This window comes from Tachysurus vachellii, chromosome 26, assembly GCF_030014155.1.
Source record: "Tachysurus vachellii isolate PV-2020 chromosome 26, HZAU_Pvac_v1, whole genome shotgun sequence".
Taxonomy (NCBI): Eukaryota; Metazoa; Chordata; class Actinopteri; order Siluriformes; family Bagridae; genus Tachysurus; species Tachysurus vachellii.
Window position 1 is genome coordinate 722,271 of NC_083485.1, and position 6,687 is coordinate 728,957.

At 49.8% G+C, this 6,687-nt stretch overlaps 1 protein-coding gene across 1 annotated transcript in view; it reads right to left on the bottom strand.

The window, feature by feature from the left end:
- Positions 1 to 5,884: 5,884 nt before the first annotated feature.
- stard8 (StAR related lipid transfer domain containing 8) overlaps positions 5,885 to 6,687 on the bottom strand; it is an 11,559-nt gene continuing 10,756 nt past the window's right edge. The window contains exon 12 of the mRNA XM_060863686.1: positions 5,885 to 6,687. This exon is cut by the window's right edge and continues 1,006 nt beyond it. The gene's annotated coding sequence lies outside the window, so the exon portion shown is untranslated.

Genomic DNA, 6,687 nt, shown 5'->3' on the forward strand with positions numbered 1-6,687 from the left:
CACACACACACACACACACACAAAGCCATAACCAGTGCTGTGTTCAGTTCGAGGTTTTAACAGAAATCAGGACCATTTGTGAGGTTTTGAATTCTTTATGAATTGAAACAAAAGTTTCATTTTCTCCATCGTCTTGAATTGGAGTCCACCAATCAGAATCTCACACACACTCCACACACACACACACTCCACACACACACACACACACACACACACACACACACACACACACACACACACACCATGTCCGAGTAGTTTGGAATCTATAACAATGTATAAGAATGTTAAAAACTTGAGCATTTATTACTTAACAAAATGTAAATTAAAAAACAAATTGTTCTCTCAAAGGGCCACTTAAACACAAACGTGAGTGTGTGTGTGTGTGTGTGTGTGCGTGCGTGTGTGTGTATGTGTGTGTGCGCGTGCGTGTGTGTGTGTGTGTGTGTGTGTGTGTGTGTGTGTATACTGTGTTCAGACTTTAACCCCGCCTCCTCATACGGATTAGTTTAAACTCATCCTGTGAGCTGATTGGTGGACTGGTGTCAGCGTGATTATGTTTATTAGTTCTGACTGTTTCATCTTTTTAATGAAGTCCTTTGTGAATTTAAATATGCAAAAACATGTAAATATGTGAATGTACCCACATGAGTCATGTGATTAAAGTCACATGATGATTTGAGCGAAACAAAAAAAGTCTTCTCTCTTCCTTTCTATCCATTTTTCTTGTCTCATCTTCTTGTTGCTTTGTTCTCATCTTTTTACTTTTCGATGATCTTTTTGTTCTCCTCGTGTTTGATCTCGACCAATCACAGCGCAGCTCAGCTCCATGTGCTGGAACATGGACCAGACCAGAAGATGTGGAGAGGAGAGGATGGAGGAGTGAGAGACGGGTCTGAGAGAATCAGGCTATAAAACTTTCCCTCCTTTTATTTTCACATCTTCCTGTAAACATGGAGCATTTAATGAGACGAGACGAGACGAGACGAGACGAGACAAGACGATGTTACAGACTCAGAGACCATCAGGAAATCAGGAAGGAGATCAGAGACCAGGACAGAAGTGCTGTAGCCAGAGGACAGTGAAGATTAACGCCGTTATATTTCTCATGAAATATAACGCCGTTAATCTTCACTGTCCTCTGGTTAACGCCGTTATATTTCTCATGAACCCCTCCTCGAACCGCCACCTTATTGTGGTGGAGGGGTTTGCGTGCCTGAATGATCCTAGGAGCTATGTTGTCTGGGGATTTCTGCCCCTGGTAGGGTCTCCCAAGGCAAACAGATCCTGGGTGACAGGCCAGACTAAGAGCGGTTCAAATAGCCCTTATGAGTAATTTAATAACGAGGTCCGTGACGTCGCCCGGTATGGCGCAACCGGGGCCCCACTCTGGAGCCAGGCCCGGGGTTGGGGCTCGCATGCGAGCGCCTGGTGGCCGGGTCTTACCCCACGGGGCCCGGCCGGGCTCAGCCCGAAGGAGCGACGTGGGGCCGATCTCCTGTGGGCCCACCACCTGCAGGAGGGACCGTAAGGGGCTGGTGCAATGTGGATTGGGTGGCAGTCGAAGGCGGGGGCCTCGGCGACCCAATCCCCGGACACGGAATCTGGCTCTAGGGACATGGAATGTCACCACGCTGGGGGGAATGGAGCCTGAGCTGGTGCGGGAGGTTGAGAGATACCGACTAGAGATAGTTGGGCTTGCCTCCACGCACAGCTTGGGCTCTGGAACCCAACTCCTTGAGAGAGGCTGGACTCTCTACTACTCTGGAGTTGCCCGCGGTGAGAGGCGGCGGGCTGGTGTGGGCTTGCTCATAGGCCCCCAGCTCAGCAACCATGTGTTGGAGTTCACCCCAGTGAACGAGAGGGTCGTTTCCCTGCGCCTGCGGGTCGGGGATAGGTCTCTCACTGTTATTTGCGCTTACGGGCCAAATGGCAGTGTAGAGTACCCGACCTTCTTGGTGTCTCTGGAAGGGGTGCTGGAAAGTGCTCCAACCGGGGACTCCATCGTTCTACTGGGGGACTTCAACGCTCATGTGGGCAGCGACAGTGACACCTGGAGGGGCGTGATTGGGAGGAACGGCCCCCCCGACCTGAACCCGAGTGGTGTTCTGTTGTTGGACTTCTGTGCTAGTCACAGTTTGTCCATAACGAACACCATGTTCAAGCATAAGGGTGTCCATCAGTACACATGGTACCAGGACACCCTAGGTCGGAGGTCGATGATCGACTTTGTGGTTGTTTCATCTGACCTCCGGCTGTATGTCTTGGACACTCGGGTGAAGAGAGGGGCGGAGCTGTCAACTGATCACCACCTGGTGGTGAGTTGGATCCGATGGCGGGGGAGGAAGTTGGACAGACTTGGCAGACCCAAACGTTCTGTGAGAGTCTGCTGGGAACGTTTGACAGAGTCTCCAGTCAGAGAGAACTTCAACTCCCACCTCCGGCAGAGCTTCAACCAGATCCCGAGGGAGGTTGGAGACATTGAGTCCGAGTGGACCATGTTCTCCACCTCCATTGTCGATGCAGCCACTCGGAGCTGTGGCCGTAAGGTCTCCGGTGCCTGTCGTGGCGGCAATCCCCGAACCCGGTGGTGGACCCCGGAAGTAAGGGATGCCGTCAAGCTGAAGAAGGAGTCCTATCGAGCCTGGTTGGCTCGGGGGACTCCGGAGGCAGCTGATAGGTACCGGAGGGCCAAGCGAGCTTCAGCCCGGGTGGTTGCGGAGGCAAAAACTCGGGTCTGGGAGGAGTTCGGTGAGGCCATGGAGAAGGACTATCGGTTGGCCTCGAAGAAATTCTGGCAAACCGTCCGGCGCCTCAGGAGGGGGAAGCAGTGCCCTGCTCACACTGTTTACAGTGGGAGTGGGAATCTGCTGACTTCGACTAGGGACATCCTCGGACGGTGGAAGGAGTACTTCGAGGCTCTCCTCAACCCCACCGACATGTCTTCCATTGAGGAAGCAGAGGCTGGGGGCTCAGTTGTGGACTCGTCGATCCCCCAAGCTGAGGTCACTGAGGTAGTTGAGAAGCTCCTCAGTGGCAAGGCACCGGGGGTGGATGAGATCCGCCCTGAGTACCTCAAGTCTCTGGATGTTGTGGGGCTGTCTTGGTTGACACGCCTCTGCAATGTCGCATGGAGGCTGGGGACAGTGCCTCTGGACTGGCAGACTGGGGTGGTGGTCCCTCTGTTTAAGAAGGGGGACCGGAGGGTGTGTTCCAACTACAGGGGGATCACACTCCTCAGCCTCCCCGGAAAAGTCTATGCCAGGGTACTGGAGAGGAGAATTCGGCCGATAGTCGAACCTCGGATTCAGGAGGAACAATGCGGGTTTCGTCCCGGTCGTGGAACACTGGACCATCTCTATACCCTCGCCAGGTTGCTGGAGGGTTCATGGGAGTTTGCCCAACCAGTCCACATGTGCTTTGTGGATCTGGAGAAGGCATTCGACTGTGTCCCTCGTGGTGACCTGTGGGGGGTGCTCTGGGAGTATGGGGTCCGGGGCCCTCTGCTAAGGGCTGTCCGGTCCCTATATGACCGGAGCAGGAGTTTGGTTCGCATTGCCGGCAGTAAGTCAGACTTGTTCCCGGTGCATGTTGGACTCCGGCAGGGCTGCCCTTTGTCACCGGTCCTGTTCATTATCTATATGGACAGGATTTCTAGGCGCAGTCGGGGGCCGGAGGGAGTCTGGTTTGGGGACCACAGGATTTCGTCTATGCTTTTTGCAGATGATGTTGTCCTGTTGGCTTCCTCAAATCAGGACCTTCAGCGTGCACTGGGACGGTTTGCAGCCGAGTGTGAAGCGGCGGGGATGAGAATCAGCACCTCCAAGTCTGAGGCCATGGTTCTCAACCGGAAAAGGGTGGCTTGCCCCCTTCAGGTTGGTGGAGAGCTCCTGCCTCAAGTGGAGGAGTTTAAGTATCTTGGGGTCTTGTTCACGAGTGAGGGAAGGATGGAGCGGGAGATCGACAGGCGGATCGGTGCATCTTCTGCAGTGATGCGGTCGATGTACCGGTCTGTTGTGGTGAAGAAAGAGCTGAGCCGCAAGGCGAAGCTCTCTATTTACCAGTCGATCTACGTTCCTACCCTCACCTATGGTCATGAGCTTTGGGTCATGACCGAAAGGACAAGATCCCGGATACAGGCGGCCGAAATGAGTTTCCTCCGTAGGGTGGCTGGGCGCTCCCTTAGAGACAGGTGAGGAGCTCGGTCACCCGGGAGGAGCTCAGAGTAGAGCCGCTGCTCCTCCACATCGAGAGGAGTCAGCTAAGGTGGCTCGGGCATCTGTTCCGGATGCCTCCTGGACGCCTCCCTGGGGAGGTGTTCCGGGCATGTCCAACCGGGAGGAGGCCCCGGGGAAGACCTAGGACACGCTGGAGGGACTATGTCTCTCGGCTGGCCTGGGAACGCCTCGGTATTCCCCCGGAAGAGCTGGAGGAAGTGTCTGGGGAGAGGGAAGTCTGGGCGTCCTTGCTTAGACTGCTGCCCCCGCGACCCGGCCCCGGATAAGCGGTAGAAAATGGATGGATGGATGGATATTTCTCATGAAATCAGAAAGGAATAAATAAAGAAATAAAAATCTATTTTAATGATTTGTGCTGACAAATAAATAAGCAAACAAATAACGAATAGTATAAATAATTATTAGTTTACTTTATTTAGATGATTTATTACACATTACACACACACACACACACACACACACACACACACACTTCACCTGCTCCCAGCATCAATAAACACTCAAACATTTCCATCATAATCTCCATGACAGCAGAATAATGACTCCTCTCTCTCCCTCTCTGTCTCTCTCTCTCTCTCACACACACACCATCATCTCTCTCTCATTCTCTATCTCTCTCTCTCTGTCTCTCTTTCTCTCTCTCTCTCTCTGTCTCTCTCTCTCTCTCTCTCACTCTCTCTCTCCCTCTCTCTGTCTCTCTCTCTCTGTCTCCCCCCCCCTCTCTCTCCCTGTCTCTCTCTCTGTCTCTCTCTCTCTGTCTCTCCCTCCCCCCCTCTCTCTCTCCCTCTCTCTCTCCCTGTCTCTCTCTCTCCCTCTCTCTCTCTCTCTGTCTCTCTCTCTCTCTCTCTCCCTCTCTCTCTCTCTCTCTCTCTCTCTCTCAGTCTCATATAACAATAACCACAGAAATTTACAGCTGTGTCTAAAATAAAAGAGGAGATGAAGCCTGTTCTCACGAGCATGATGATGAGGTCAGAAAGTCGTAGAATAACCTTTATAAGCTGAATAACAGACGGTTCTCCAGAGAGTCTCTGCTCTGTAAGTTCTGCGTGTTCCTCCCTCAGATCTTCTCCTTTATTTAGCACTAAACTAGCAGATGTGAAAGCTGAGCTAAAACTCATCAAGTCTTCACCGTCTAATCTCACTTCCTCACGCACCGCCGAGATTCCAGACTGAACCATAACGCAGCTCCTGGGAGTCAGGAGGACAATCACAGGGACAGTGTAGTGAAGGACGATCAGAGGGACAGTGTAGTGAAGGACAATCACAGGGACAGTGTAGTGAAGGACAATCACAGGGACAGTGTAGTGAAGGACGATCAGAGGGACAGTGTAGTGAAGGACGATCAGAGGGACAGTATAGTGAAGGACAATCACAGGGACAGTGTAGTGAAGGACAATCACAGGGACAGTGTAGTGAAGGACGATCAGAGGGACAGTGTAGTGAAGGACGATCATAGGGACAGTGAAGTGCTGGAGTGATTTCTTACTGCTTGTGATGTAAATCATTCAGAGTAAAACAGGAGAAAAAACACCACACACACACACACACACACACACACACACACACGTCTCTGTAAAAGCTTTTTTATATTAGTTTTCTCAGCACACACATTACTGAGTCGGAAAAAACTGAACAGTGAAAGCAACAAGTAAAAATCAGACATCTTTTAATCCTCTGAACTGTTTACTTCAGTTTTCTCTTAAAAAACAAATTTAGAAACTGGAACATACAAATAACAGGAATAAATTATACTGAGGACTCTTTAAGGCACATGTGGCATATAAAGGAACACACACACACACACACACACACACACACACACACACTCACACATACACACATACACACACAAGCACTCACACACACACACTCACACAAATGTTCAGAAAATAATTTCAACCTGAAAATAGCTGCACTGTTCTACACACACCACGTTTTTATTCATTTATTTAATTCAGTCGACCGAATGAAACACTGATGTTTTAAATACGATGATGAAGATGATGATGATGATGTAACAAAATGTTTTAAAGGATTTATAATTTGGCTTGATCTAATCTAATCTAATCTAATCTAATCTAATCTCTGTTCTAATGTTTCCTGATCTGTAGATTTTAGTAAATTCAGTTTAGTAAACTGCATAAATTAAAGAAGTAATAAATAAAATACTGCTAAATTCGACAATATTAAAATAATCCAATCTGATAAAATGCACCATCTGTGAAACATGTTTACCTTTAAATTAAAATGGCTTTAGATCCTCATTTTTATTGTTTCTCTCTCTCTCTCTCTCTCTCTCTCTCTCTCACACACACACACACACACACACACACACACACACACACACACACACCATGAGTCATTGTCTTGAAAGTGTGTGTGATTAACAGATTTTCAGATTTGTCTGTTTACGATATTTATTTCCTGGAGCGCACACACACACACACGCAAA